Source organism: Triturus cristatus, chromosome 4_1 (assembly GCF_964204655.1).
Source record: "Triturus cristatus chromosome 4_1, aTriCri1.1, whole genome shotgun sequence".
NCBI lineage: Eukaryota > Metazoa > Chordata > Amphibia > Caudata > Salamandridae > Triturus > Triturus cristatus.
Genome location: NC_140585.1, coordinates 110,438,405 through 110,453,828, shown reverse-complemented (window position 1 = coordinate 110,453,828; position 15,424 = coordinate 110,438,405). Strand labels below are relative to the sequence as shown.

Below are 15,424 nucleotides of genomic sequence, written 5' to 3'. Positions count from 1 at the left end.
TCTCTGTCTCTGTTTATCTCACTTTCAAAAATGTTCTTGACATCTTTCAGTCTTCCTTCTCCTTACTCTGTAGGGAATCCTTCTTTGTCACACTTCCTTTATGTCTTCCCATTTCTCACACTCATTCGAGGTTGACATATGTCTCATTTTGGTCTCCTTCTCTGCTCCAATCCACTCCACTGCCCTGCTATGCCATCCCGTCCCATGCCCTCCCCTCCCCCTCTCCCTCTCCTCTCCTCTCCTCTCCTCGCCTCTTCTCTCCTCACATCACCCCTGTAGGTGGAGCCCTCAGATGTTACTCTTACAGCCAGGGAAAAGAGAAGATCGTGGATTGTGATCCTAAGATGGATAGGTGTTTACACATCAAGTTTTGGGGAAGTGAGTATTTATGTATTTTATTTATTTGAAAAGTTTATAAAGCACAAACAGCGACCAGAAGGGTCTCTTGACACTGATTGATACAAGCTAAGACAGCTGATAATGCTGTAAAGACAAAAATTCCCCAAATACTCAAATGCAAGGATATTGTTTGAATAGCCCCATTTTTAAGTGTCCTAAATATAATATGGTTGGTTTGAAACCTAACCAGCAGAGGGAGTTGGTTCAAGACTTTAGCTGTGTGATCAGAAAGAGCTCCGCAATACACTCGTGCTTAAGAAATAAACTTATTAAGTACACCTTGACATAGACTTCCTCAGTATCAGATCGTCAACATCAGTTCAAAACAATGTCAGAAGTGACATCCTGCTCCCTTTGCAGGATTGGCCACATGTCCCACCCACAGCTACAACACATATTACAATTTGTTGCTAGGAGGGCAAGGACTTGAACCTCTTCCATTTCCCCAAGCAAGAATTACCAATGGCAGTAACATGGATATGAAAGGTAGGGCGAGGGGTAGGAGTTGCTACCATGAACTACCCCTAATTGACATCTGTGTATCTAACAATTACACTAAGGCTCTCATTCCAAGAGGTCTGGAGGAGTATGACTCAATTAGATACCACTATGGTCCATTCTAAGTATCCTGGTGGTTCGGAGCTTAATATTACTGAATCTGAAAATACTGGGCATGTAAATTCCTGGATCCACTGGAATCAGAGCCTTATGTGATGCTATAGGGGCTGCAAAAACTCCTGCCCCCAGCCCTTGTCCTCCCATTTCATGGTGCATGCAACACACAACAGAATAAAAAAGAAGTCTAAGAATACTAAATAATTTTTGAGAGGCAGAGGTCACTAGAAAATACAAATGTGGCCTTGGTTAATTTGCCTGCAAAGCCAGGAAGAGATGAATTGTGTAACACACACACTCCTTCTCCTTCCCATGCAATGTAGTGCTCAACTTATTTACTGGTAATCTTCATTACTCCAATTCTTTCCTACTCATCCCAGTACTTATATAACGTGCCTGTTCTCCAGTACTGCTAACTACTTCCAAAAGATGTTTTCTCTTTCTATCCTTGGAATAATGATTTACCCATAAATCCCCTTTTTCCTCCCAGTATAGCCTGTTTGCCATGAAGCCCTCAGCCAAAAAGGCAGATGAAGTACACCAGGGTGGGATGAAGGTTTTGTAAGCAATAGGATGAGTAAGGGAGAATCATAGTAATGAAGATTACTCATAAGTAATTCGAGTATTCATCAGTCAAAAGAACAAACAAAAGAATTAAAGCTGAATAAAGCTGGAAGAATCTTACATAGGAGCCTATTAGGACGTCCGCTCGCCACCCTAGCGGTGCTGGGACTGGCCGCCAGTGATGTGGCTGTCCCGCACCAGCAATTAGGATGCGACCGCCAAGGTGGCAGTGGCATCCCCCATCCACATCATTGTGGCAGGCGGTGCACACAGCACCGCCCGCCACAAAGTTTTGCTTGCACATTGTGCATTTGCAGGCACAATGTGGTAGGCACAGCGCGGTGCCGACCATGTCGTCCATGCAAGTGCAGGGGGGTACCTATACAGGGGGTACCAATATCCTGGGGGCCCACAACGAGCCCCCAACTGTGGAATCCGCATGCCGTTTCCGCCACGGAAAGGCTGCTTCCCGCTCAAATTGTGATATGGATGGCTGTGTCTAGCAGACACCTCCACCATATTCAACCCTTTTCCGCCCGGTCGACTTGTCGACGGGGCGGAAAAGCGGTGGACAGTCTGCCCGTCCGCCGTGGTACCCCCCACCATCATAATATGGCGAGGGAAATGAGAGGCGGGCGGGGGATTTTGTCAGGCAGATCGTCACTGCCATGCGGGCGGTGGCGATCTGCCTGAGGGGTCATAATAGACCCCTTAATACCCATTCCATACTCCTGATGCATTTGAGTCATACATAAATTTGTGTCGAGTACAAATATTTATCTGATCTCTGGTACCATAACAAACATAAAAAAGGAAAGCAAAACATGTCAACAAGCTGAAATAGATCCCAAAATAAGCTTTAACCCAAAGTGTAACTCAGAGTCACGATTAACATGCAATCTATCGTGAAAAATATATGTTGAAGGTTTGGCCTACGTTGCTGCCTCTCTAAAATAAACCTCTGCCCATTCAGCCCAGGAAGATATCATTCCACTAGATGATTGAGTTTTCATTTTCTCAGTGATCTTCCCACAACCCAGATAAGCTGTGGAGCAAACTGATCATATCAATTGTGCCTTAGTGGAAGAAGTTGTTTTTCCCCTCTCTTAACAGGTTTGAAATTTATAAAGGGGGCATCAGAGAGCCCATATTCTATCTCTTAAGGTAGTTCTTATAGCACTTAAACATTCAGGAGATGCATCCAAGGTCCTTATTGGTATTATCTGGAGGTAAGTAATGGATAAAAATCTCTTGATTCCTATGGAAGTTAAAATTCACTGTGACAATTATATGCTCAGTTTGGGTGCACCACCTGTTGTGGTAAGCTCTTAGCATTAAGATTTTCTCCCTCCCCAGTTGACACAGTTCCCCTTAACCATCTCCTCTCTCACAACCACAACATTTTGGCATGTAGAAGTCAAATGGTTCCCAGGGCTCGGACCTGGCAGTTCTGGGGCTGACTATAGGCACCCCGTGCTCGCACCACCTGCGCATCAATATGGCTCACAGCACTGACATCCGATCCCTCACCTTAAACATTCATGACATACACACCACTAGAAAATGCTATGCTGTCTGCTCCTACATCAAAAGCTAGCAGGCGCAGGGTATTTTACTCGAGAGACACATGTCACGGCCGGGGAGTTGGACCATTTGAGCATGCACTGAAGGGGTTTTTTTCCACCACAACCTATGCAGCGTATCCATGTGGATTCATCCTGGGGTCCCCTATCAGGAAACCAGTAGGACAGTAGACAGGGATTGGCATTACGCCCTTCTCAAGGGCCACCTAGATTGCCGGCCAGTTCTAATTGGAAGTGTTTATGCGCCCAAGGCCGAGCAGGGGCCATCTGGGATACTCTCTCCTCTGCACTTGCCCATACCACTGAGTCACCATGGTTGTTTGGCGGAGATTATAACTGCATTCTTGACCTAGCACTAGATAGATCCCATCCTCCCCAGCTGCATCCCCTCCACACGTACAGGTGGATAATTTTCAAACCTGGATACTACACTGGGTGCTTCCAGATGGATAGTGTTCCCGACTTCCTACATCCTGGCTTTACTCCTTCCATTCCATTCCGCATAGCCGGCACATGCACCTTTACCGTTTCCTTGGCTCTCCTTAGCTCCTACCCCTTATTCAGTATGCGGACTATCTGGGAAGTAAAGTCTCTGATCATTACGTGCATGTCATGGACCTCAAATTGCCCTCCCGCCTCCCACACCCACTTGAAACTGCTGTGAGACTGTCTTAATGACCCGGTGTTCCAGGAAGAGCAGGGTGTATGCATCAGGCAGTACTCTGCTGAAAACCACAATTACAGCGTCCACTAGTCCAGAATGGGGCGCCTTCAAGGTGGTGGTGTGTGGAGCCTGTATCCAGCAGATAGCAGTAATCCACAGGACCTTGGAGAGTGGCATAGGGGCAGCTGAGTGGGCCCTAGCTGATCAAGGTTAATCAATAGACACTGATCCCATGCTAGTAGACGTGAAAATTGCATACGCTGCTCTCCTTGAAAACTTACAGCACTATAATGCCACAGCACACGCAGGTAAAGTCCATCGGGAAGGCAACACACCTGGCAGACTCCTAGCTTCGCTAGTCCGACAGGTGTCAGTGACTCATCCCATAACCGAAGTGGTCGATCTTTCAGGTGTTACAGTCCGCAACCAGGCTGGTACGCTGCCAGCATTCTATGAGTATTACTCATCCATTTACCGGGAACCCCCAGCGCTTCCGGCAGAACACGTGGACATGTTGCTGGTGGGCATTGTTCTCCTCGCATCTCGATCCTCAAAAGACTCTCTTTGGACACGGCTATCAAAACAAAGGCCGAAATAAAGTGATCTCTGACCTTGCCTGGAACAAAGGACCTCGCTTAGATAGCCTCCCCCTTGAGTATTACCATATTTTCTCATCACTCCTGGCACCCGGGCTGAGGGATATGTGCAGGGCTGTTCTAGGGGGTGAGGATCTTCCTCCATCGCTTTGTGAGTCCATCCTTTTGTCCCTCCCCAAGCCAGACAGGGAACCCACACAGTTAGCTTCTTTCAGCCCATTGCGATTCGCGGGTGGATTCTAAACTCCTATGCCAAATTCTAGCTGAACGATATGCTCAGATCCTCCAGGAGCTGGTGGACCCCAGTCAAAACTGCTTTACTCCGGGCCTTAGCACTTCTCAGAATATCCGCTGCCTCTCAATTTGAAGGACCAGGTAAGGGGGTAGTTCCCATGGGGGACTTGCCTCATTGTTGATTTAAAAAAGGCATTCGATACCATGGCCTGGCATTACCTGTCTGCAGTGCTCACTCACAATTGAATCAGACCCTAGCTTTTAGCTTAAACAAAACTAGTGTACCCCAACCAACGTCCAAGATCCGCCTAGTTCATTTTGTATCAGCTTGCTTGCCGGGGGTTGAGGGACGAGGTACTGATGCCTCCTCTCCCCCTGCTATTTGTGCTGGTATTGGAGTCTCTGGCTGTGCAGTTAAATGAGAGAGGTCAGGAATTGGGCATTCCGTTTGCTGGTAGGACACATGCAGTGTCCTTATATGCAGATGATCTACTCGTATACCTGAGGATCTAACAGCCGACTTAATTTCCCACTGAGATACGCTAGTGGCCTATGCCACCACAGCTGGACTTTGAGTTAACTGGGTGAAGTCAGCTATATACCTGCACAGCCATGGGCAACCGCCTCAGGACATATACCTTGGTGACACCTGCCTAAATTTGTACGCACAGACGACGCAGTACTTGGAGGTCTGTCTCTACCACACTCTCCTGGACCCTTATTAGGGGGAACCTCCACAAGGCCTTGTGGGTATCCGGTACTAATTGCACTTCTGGCAGTCCCTTCCAAAAGGCACCTAATGGTAAAATCGTCCTGGCGAAAATAGATATACTGCCCTGTCTTCTGTACTACTTTGTGAATCTCCAGGTTAGACTCCCCGGCTCCTTCTTCAGGGAACGGGCACTCTCCTCTGTACAGTAAACATGGGGATCCAGGCATTGGCATGTTGCCCTGACAAAATTGCAGCTGCCAGTAGACCAAAAAGTCTTTTGGGTCCAGTGCCTTGAAGCATACTTCCAAGAGGCACAGCTCCAATGGATGTCCTGTTGGACAGCTTGGCTATACCTGGATGAGGCCAGCTCAGGCCTTAGGCCCTTACCGGTAGCAGCGATCCTACATCTCCTTTTACGGAAGGCATGTTCCATAGCCCCCTGGCCCTTGCAGGTGGTTGTCGCCTCTCCGGTAAGACTCCGCTCTATGTGGGTTTCAAAGTCTTGTGTTATGACATCAACATCTTTAGAAAGCCTAGATACTAAAGGTTTAGCTGCAAACAGCTCATTCCACAGGCATCTAAATGACTTTATTGTAGATCATTGCAATCTGAGGGTGGCCACAGACATTCCTCATCAAATCACCCTAGGAACTGGAGGATAATAGGAACTGAAGTCTTAACTGGAGAGAAACATCTGTCTCTCTGCATGAAGAATCATCTTCTGGCAGCTTGTACTGATCTGGGAATAGAAAAAGAGAGGCCCTAATTCAATAACCCTCCCTCTCCTTATCCAGAAAAACAGAATTATGCCTGAGAATTCAGGGGTAGTTGTGGCTGCAACAGGGGAGCAGTGCTCAATGGCATTATACATTAATGCCCCAATGCCAACCTCCTCAAGAGAGGAAACAGCCGTCTCCTTGTCCGAAATGGCAGAACGAACATCATTCCCCCTGGAGTCTTGTCAGCTGGCTTGGAAACAATGGATTGGACAGAAGGGCCAAGGGCTGTCCAGGGCATCTATTGCCATAGTTGGATGATTCTGAAACATTGACAGGCAATTTAGGAGTTGAGAATTGTGATGAGTTGCGAATAGGTGACTTATATGACACCCTCACCTTCTGAAATCTGCCAGAAGATTATGGTGCTGAGGACAAAGTCCCGGGAACTTGGAAACATTCTGTGCAGGTAATCCACCTGAGTGTTTATGGACATCCCATGATGTAAATGGCTCTGAGATCAAGTAGATTAAACTCCTTCCATGTGCAAATCTATTGCACCACCTGTTTCAGAGAGATGAAACCCAAACCGAACTGACCGTTCAAGTAGGATATTGCCACTGTATTGGCAGTATGAGCCACCAGAGCTCTTCCCTTCGACACACGTGCAAAGCACTGACCTGCTCTACAGACATCTGTTAATTCGCCCTGTTGCAGCATCTTTCCAGTACTGAACCCTGCCAAAGACTCTGGGTTTTTCAGCCTGCACCACTGTTGACCAACGCCTGCTGCTGGCATAAAAAAAATAAACATAATCCGGTATTTGTAAAGCACAAAGCTAATCACCCCTAAGGGTCCCAAGGCGATGGGGGGGAATAGGGGGAAATTAAGTGAGCTATTGCCCAGGGTCACATGGTGCTGGGCTGCTGTCGGTGATCGAACCGTGAGCCCTGTGCTCCAGAATCAGCCATACTGGCTGCTGCGCCACACTTCTCCTTAGCTCAAAAGTGCAGCAGGTTCAGTCATCTTGATGGTGCAGCCTTTCTTTGTGAGGTTCTAGGGCAGCAGGGCAGTCCGTCTTCATTCCTCTCTTCTTTTCCAATGTAAATGAGGAGCAGGGTACCAGGGGTGCCATATTTATTCCAGAAACAAGCACCTAGAAGACCACATGGTCACTTGCTAATGGGTTACTGGTTCCCTTCCTTTCTAGTAACCAAGTTACTGTGATGTGTGGCACCTGGCAATCTCCGAGTACCCCATTATGGACCCTTTCAAAATGGCATGACCCTTTCCATGTCATGGGTCACAGGGAAGCCCACCCTAGGGGTGTGGCTGCCAGAAGGCTGCAAGCTCCAGAGCAAAACTGGTTTGAACACATGTTTCCCTTACTTAGCTTTGTCTCCTAATTCTCTGTAAGATCAAAAGGCATCCTGGTCAGGGATGTTGTTACCAGCTGCCCTTCAAAGGCACATTCACCTTTTAAACCTGTTTTGTGGGTTAGCACCCTGATTGGTCATACTGGGAGAGGAGGTAACACCTCACTCTGCAGCAGCTTCCTTTGTTCCCGGGCCTGAGAGTCCTTCACACATCTCCCCAGGTGGTCAGTAATGTGTTTAAATGTCAGGGCCCTTGTGAGGTCACTGAACTAGCTGGAGTACAGAGTGAAAAGCAAAAGGACAATTGAAAAATGTTGCTGTTAAGACATATTAAAACTCATATGTCTTACTTAAATATATATGGCTCCCTGCCATGGGCTTCATATGCCTACTTTACGGGAGGCAACATGTACTCTTAAGGGTAGTGGTGGCTTTGTCATTAGGTGTAATGGCAAAGTCGAACTGGCAGTGTGAAACACTGCCCATTCAGTCTGCAGTGAAAGTCTGGGGTCCATTTTAATATGTTACGTGCAGGGTGGTACAGACAATGCTGCAGCCCTGGGTGAACACTCTGCCTTACATGCCCTTGGTACCCTGGGTACCACATACTAGGGACTTATAAGTAAGTCAGTACTATCAAATTGGGTGTAGCAAATTTAACATATCTTTGGTATAGAGTTAGAATACTGGCACTGAGGTCTGGTTAGCAGGCCTCAGTGCAGTCTCATATAAAAAACAAGCAGCTAATAGTCCAAATGGGGGCAAAAAGTGGAGAGAACTTGGAAAAAGCTGTTACCTTGAACCTTGCTGAAACCACTGGATTGGAGTATGCAAAAAGAGATCCCCTGTTCGAAGCTGCAGACTTTCTCGCCCTAAGTGCGCCGGGTATGCCCAGACCTGGGACCCAGGCTCACTCTGGCATTCAATTCAAACTAGCCTGGCTTATGAGGGGTGATGCCCCAAAACCTGTCCCAAGATGCTTGTTTCCAGGCCAGGGAGGACCTGGCTTGGCAGTTTGGAGTTTGAGCTGGACTGTTCCCGTAAGGCACAAGGTCAAGACTGATTTGCATATGGCTGGGTCTAGACTGGGGTGGCATGGTGAGCAAAAAAACGATGGATTTAACCCAGATTCTCTTGACTGTGGGTGTATGTTTGATTTGCTCTGCATTCCATCCCTCATCTGTGTGTCTTTTCCTTTCTCGCTCTAAGTGGGCCTGGTATGCCCATTCGCGGTTCCCTGGCTCACTGTGCCACTGCATTCAAGCTAGCCTGGCAGATGAGGGGTGATGCCCTGAAACCGGTCACAGGATGTTGTTTCCTGTCCAGGGAGGACCTGGCTTGGCAGTTCGGGCTGGACTGTTCCCATGAGGCACAGGGTCAAGACTGTTTTGCATATGGCTGGGTCTAAACTGCGGTGGCATGGTGAGCAAAAGAACAATGGATTTAACCCAGATCTCTTGACTGGGGGAGAATGTTTGATTTGCTCTGCATTTCATCCATCATCTGTGTGTATTTTGCTTTCTTGCCCTAAGTGCGCCGGGTATGCCCATATGTGGGGCTCCGGCTCACTGTGCCACTGGATTCAAGTTAGCCTGACTGATGAGAGATGCCCCAAAACCAGTCGCAGGATGCTTGTTTTTGGTCCAGGGAGGATGTGGCCTAGCAGTTCGAGCTGGACTGTTCCCATTAGCACAGGGTCAAGACTGATTTGTATATGGCTGGATCTAAACTGGGGTGACATGGTGAGCAAAAGAACAATGGATTTAACCCAGATCTCTTGACTGGGGGTGAGTGTTTGATTTGCTTTGCATTCCGTCCATCATCTGCGTGTCTTTTGCTTTCTCGCCCTAAGTACGCCTGGTATGCCGAGACATGGGTCCTGCGCTAACTGTGCCACTGAATTCAAGCTAGCCTGGATGATGATGGGTGAAGCCCTGAATCCGGTCCCAGGATGCTTTTTTTCGGTCCAGGTAGGACCTGGTTTGGCCGTTCAGGCTGGACTGTTCCCATGAGGCACAGGGTCAAGACTGATTTGCATATGGCTGGGTCTAAACTGGGATGGCATGGTGGGCAAAAGAACGATGGATTTAACACATAGCTCTTAACTGGGCTTTGCTGTTTTATTTGCTATGCATTCCGTCCATCATCTGTGTGTCCTTTGACATTATCCACCATGCAACATTCTCCTGGACAGCAGGAGGTACTGGAATTAGGTCCCTGGAGAGGCAACCAGTGATTGAGAATGTGAAGCACCACCGACCTGAGTTGTTGTGCCTTAGGAGCAACACTTAGAGTTGCTGCCTGTGAAAGGAAAAAAGAAAAGAAAGAAATACATAACTCTACTTTCCTGAAAATCACAAAAAAGAAAATTACAGTTGACTATATTTCCTTGTACTTGAAACCACACTCTCGCTGAGGCTTTTTGTCTCTTCAACAACATCTGCAGCAGGCTCCTGAGTTTGACTTTCCTGGACTACTGAAGACATGCCATCCTGTGGATCATGTCGAATAAGATCCCTATATTCTCCAACCTCTGAGATGGCCAGAGGGACATCTTCTGCCACTTTATTAGGAACCCAAAGTTGTCCACCATCTGGCCTTTTAACTCGGTGTCCCTTATTGACTGGCTCTGAGTTGGAGATTAGATTAGAAGAGCATCCAGATATGGGTGGGCTACCACCCCAGGGCAAGGGGATGACATAAAACAGGATCCAAAACGTCTGTAAAACCTCTGGGACAGGTCTTCAGCCCAAAACTTAACACTTGAAAGTGCCAGTGATGGCTCCCGACAGCAAACCTGAGGAACATTATTTGGGGCAGAGCTATGGGAATGTGCAGGTTGGCATCTTGTAAGTTGATTTGTATAGGAAAATTACCCCAGGATATGAGAGCACTGACCTGTTTCAGTGTGTTCGTCTTGAAATTCATAGTTAGGATATACAGGTTCAGCAATGTCAAGTTTATAATCATTCGGAATTCTCCTGAAGCCTTCTGAACAAGCAAAGCCCTGTGGTAGCAAACCAGATCCAGAGACAGAGTGAATTGCTTCCATTGACCTGCACAAAGGATATACTGTCCCAGAGGGCTTCCATCTTTATCATATTCCTGGGCAAAACCGTCTGAACAAAATGGGGGACTTAAAAATCTAGAAGTAATTCTATGAAGTATCACTAAGAAACAAGCTGCTGAATATGCATATATGATATTAAATCTCCTGATATTTGATAACAAAACTGTAGATGACCTCCCACTGGCCCCGTAGAGGTTACGGTATAGTCAGGACCTCAGTGGTTTATTTTTGCCTCTCCCGGCTGATTGATTTTCCTTAGGCTGAAAACAATTCTTATTCTGGTAGAAGTCAGTCTTTTGACTCATGCTCATATTTCTTCCTGCCTCTTTTCCAAGATTTCTGTTTGTGACAAAAAGGTGTAATTTGCTTCTGACTCTTAAATGATTTAAGCTGAAGTTCCTAGCACTTACCATCAGAGAGTTTATCCCCAAGAAGGGAATTCTCAACAGACAGTTCTTTTGAGCTGTTACCAGTTCCTAAGGTGCAATTGATGCCTGGCAGCAACTGAGCTTTCTAAAGCCATGACCGATGCTCGTAGGTTGTCAAGCATAACATCCAACAATAAATGGAACTGGTTCTCAATTTTTCCCAATAGCTTTGAGAAATCCTTACCAGCTGGAATGCAGCATGAGCGAGAGAAACTAAAAGTCCTTGCCTAAGGATTAAGAGACATATATCCAACTGATCCCCACACTTAAAGCAAGACTAAGACCTGTATGAAGTCTCTTGCCTGCGCTCTCAGCCTTCGAATCTGCAGGGCTTGAAAGGCCACAATTCTCAGTGAGTAGGGATGGCTTACCCAATACATACGCTAGAAGGAGGTCCACCACCCATCATTGAGGCAGTATAGTCTCTCCTTTTGCCAAAGGATCAGGTTTCCCCCATGAATATGGGAACTGAGACTCTGGCAGGGTCCCTCCATTCTCTCTTCAAGATATTTTAAAAACTAGTAATCACAGGCACCCTGGGAGAAGTGGGCCTTTGGAATTGATGAAGCTGCTCCCCACTTGTGCTTCACTTATCCTCCTCCACAGGCAGCTGAAGATTGTGAGAGAGGTAGGAGACCACCGACTTCAGCTTCTCTATCAAAATACATTTCCATCTAGGATCAGACAGATCAACCAGAAAACCTGCCACTTCTTCATCATTCTCTGGAGGAGCCCAGAAGGAGCAGGAGAACAGACCTAGAAGCAGGATCTCCGATGAGACAGGAGAATCCCAAGGCAATTAAATCTTCTTGCAGCAGCGTTTATGTGTCTCAAAAAGGCACCTCAAAATATTCTTCAGATCCTTATCAGACACAGAGGAAACTCGAGATCCCTCGCCCCTGTTCTTGACTCAATGTAGGTATCTCTCAGTGACAGGAGACTTCCTGAGATGCTTCCCCATTATAACCACAAGCAGGCACCGGTGAGACAGTCCACTTCAATACCCACCTGGGTCCATAACTGAGAAGCCCACCAAGTGCTTGATCAATATTAAATGACACGCAAACATCCAGACCCCTAAGGTTTCTCTTAAAAGAGAGACTCTGTAAGTTCCCAATGGGCAGGGTTTACTCTGATGCATATATTCTGCCCAGCACTCAAAGCCAAGGTTTCACCCTTTAACAGTTTTTACTTGCAAAAAGGCAATCTATATTGTTTTAGCTGCCAAGATGCCACTTTCTTTATGATGTATTCTGTATATTGTACTGGTTTAATGGTGTGACTGTATTGATATAATTTTATGTCACCTTAGAACTTGATCTTGTAGAATAGCTCATCCTGTTTAGCTCACTATAGTTTTCATGCACTGTCACTTTCTAGTGCCATATATCACCCTTGCTCTTGCAATGTAGCTGCTCAATGGTTCAAATTGTGATTATTTCTTTTATTTTCTTAACTCTAGATGTTTTGATGTACTTGTATGATTGCGCATGTAACCAAAATAAAGCTTATTTGTATTTGAACTGTCTTTACTCGTCCCCTCCCCTCCCTTTCCTTCTTTACTTTTTCTTTTCAAGAGGAGCATATTAGAACTCTAACAGAGTAGAAAGGAAGCTACATCAGCCATAGGGACCACATATTCAGACACTACCCCTCTGCTCACTGCACCGAGACGTATGTTCTACTACGTGGCACCCCTGGCTATCAAGAAACTATCTAGAATGCAGCACCACTATACAATTCCCAGAAGAACGAAGGCTGTATTTGACATAAGTAAGAGAAGCGGATTGTAGCCCACCATCCCCTCAGAGCCACAGCAGGGGAGCGAAGAGGACTCTTGAACCATGAGCCGGTGTACTGCCACCGCGGGGAGATTTAAACCAGCCCTTAACAAACATTAGGAGCAAAGTTTAACAACATAAAATAGAACATTCTTACCACTAAACAATGTCAGCGATATAGGGGACTCAGGGGCTCTTTAGGATGGCGGACGCACTTGAGTACATCCGCCATCCTTTGGTAAACTGGGACCGTCCGCAATACATGCGGCGGTCCCGCATACCAAATCAGGATGCGACTGCCACCATGGTTTTTAACATTGCGGCGGATGCTGCTCACAGCAGGACCCGCCGCAAAGTGAAAAACCATGTTGTGCATTTCATTGCACTATGTGACAGGCACCACACGGTGCCTGCCAAGTAGTGTTGTGAAATGTAGGGGGTACCATGGGTACCCCCCAAGTGCACCCTCACCTCCCCCAACACATGGTGGCCCGCAATGGACCCCCCTAAGTAATCCCTACATGCCTTTCAAGAAAGACCTGCAATTGCCACCATCATAATTTGGTGGACGGTGCCTGCTAGGCACTGCCACCATTTTATGGTCCCTGGACCGTCCGCCAGGCAATTCGAATGATTGCTTATGGCAGACAAGTGGCGGACGGTCTTTCCGTCCGCCGCGGTCAGGAGACGATTCCCCCCGCCATCCTAATGCGGCGGGGGAAACTCACAGATGGGAGGACCGCCACCGCATGGCTGGCGGTGACGGTCCTTCCACCATCCTAATCGACCCCTCAGTACCCCCTTGCAAAGCCCCACAGCCCTCAGGAACTGACAAGGGCACAACAAAAGAACAGTTCTGGGAAAAGCCATGAATTTATGGGTAAATCCCTATTCCAGGGATAGAAAGAGAAAACAGCTGTAGGAAGTGTGAGCAGCACTTGAGAATGGGCACATTCACTCATTAAGTAAGCAATGGGAGGAGGGAGGAGAAGAGGAGGAAATACCATATTTCATTCCCAATTCATGTCCTTTCCTTGTTGAAGCAAATGAAAATAGAACTAATTAGATTGTTATTTTTTTACAGTTGATTTGAAGAATTGCGGAACGAGGGCAGATTGTTCATTTCGCACCAAGTGTTGTTCTCGTGACTTGTGCAACGATAAACGGTGATGCAAAGAGGCACTTCCAAGTAACAGCCATTATAGATTCGGAGCAAACGACAACAGTTCAACAAGTTGGTCTCCGAGTTTAACTCAAGCGTGCGATATATTTCTGCCCTCATGTCACGAATACAATTATCTATTTTCCCTTGTCACAGAAATTACGTTGTTGAATAAGTATTCCCTTGTTTTTTCCTGTAATTATTATTATTCCTGGCATTTCCTTTTCAGTGGGATAGAAAGCCTTATAATGCTGATAAAGCTGATGTCAACAATATATCTAGCATGTTTCTTCAAAGAGCCCTCAGCTTGTTTTCTTGAAATTTGCAAATTTCAATTCTATCATTTTGAATGATTATTTTTCTACACTTCTTTTCTGCTTCTTCTCTGTAACAGTTTTAACTCTTGAAAGTTCTTTCTGACTGCGCAGTTGCTTAGACAATATAGGACTTGTATTTTTCCCCAAATTATATTTTCTCCATAAACTTAGCTTTTGTGATTAAACTCTCATTATTAACCTGCAAAGAAAGTCATTGTCTTGATTCAGACTATTTGAACATGGTAGCATGGTTGAATGAATGGATGAGTGGGAAATGTAAGAAAGTGTCAAAGGATAAGTATCTAACTGAGAGCCTGTGAGTGAGTGCATGAATTAATTCATAGATGAATTCTCGAAGAAGTGACTGCATGGATGCATGGTGGGTGAAAGTGGTGACCATAAATTGATGGATGGATTACTGAGTATAAGCATAGCCTCTCCCAGCAGTTTATTATAAAATACTACAAATTACCAATATTATGTTAGTTCAATAATCATAGCAGGACAGGGCACCAAAGTGCCAAGAATGCCCATAGTATATAAAGACTGACTACCATGATGCAAACCTAGAGCATCTGTTCAGATTCACACCAACATTAGTGCTATTGGAAGTGTCATTATCTTGTGCGGTACCGCAGTTCACATTGTTAATCCCTGAGTTAAATAATGGGCAAGGATAGGATGTGGGTGATAGTTAAGGTTTGGAGGATTTGGAGATTTGCCATAAATTAGCATTACTCGAGCCCAACAACCTGTGGCTCCCTTGCTTCACTTTAAGGTGAGAGAACAATCGGGGGCTTATTTATGAGAGCCCTGCTTCATGTGTGCACATAGTAAAGTGGTACATGTGTGATGCAGGGCTCTCATAAAGATTTGGAAGCCATGGAAAGCCACCCTCATAAATCATGAGTAAGTTGATGCAGCGCAAATCACAGAGTTGTCTTACTCTGCGCCCAGAAGACGTTCTATGGGCGTCGTGTTGGGTTTTCCTGTGCAACACCCAAGGAATTTGATGCTGCCCTAGATTTACAAAGTGATGTAAACCTCCAGAAGCGTCAAATCCATACGCATTACAAGGTGAGGTGTGACAAGGAGAAATATGTTAATTTTGCCTAATTTTTTCCTCTTTCCATGTGCGCTGCATTATGCAGCACACATAGAAAGAGGAATGCGCCTCTTAGGATTGTGTTTGTGGGGGAAGGTACCC

At 46.2% G+C, this 15,424-nt stretch overlaps 1 long non-coding RNA gene across 1 annotated transcript in view; it reads left to right on the top strand.

Moving 5' to 3' along the window:
• LOC146844054 (uncharacterized) overlaps nucleotides 1-14,427 on the top strand; it is a 97,364-nt gene extending 82,937 nt beyond the window's left edge. The window contains exons 4-5 of the long non-coding RNA XR_014981118.1: nucleotides 280-378; nucleotides 13,823-14,427. This is a non-coding gene — a long non-coding RNA (uncharacterized LOC146844054). The remainder of the gene's footprint in view (nucleotides 1-279; nucleotides 379-13,822) is intronic.
• The last annotated feature ends 997 nt before the right edge of the window (nucleotides 14,428-15,424 follow it).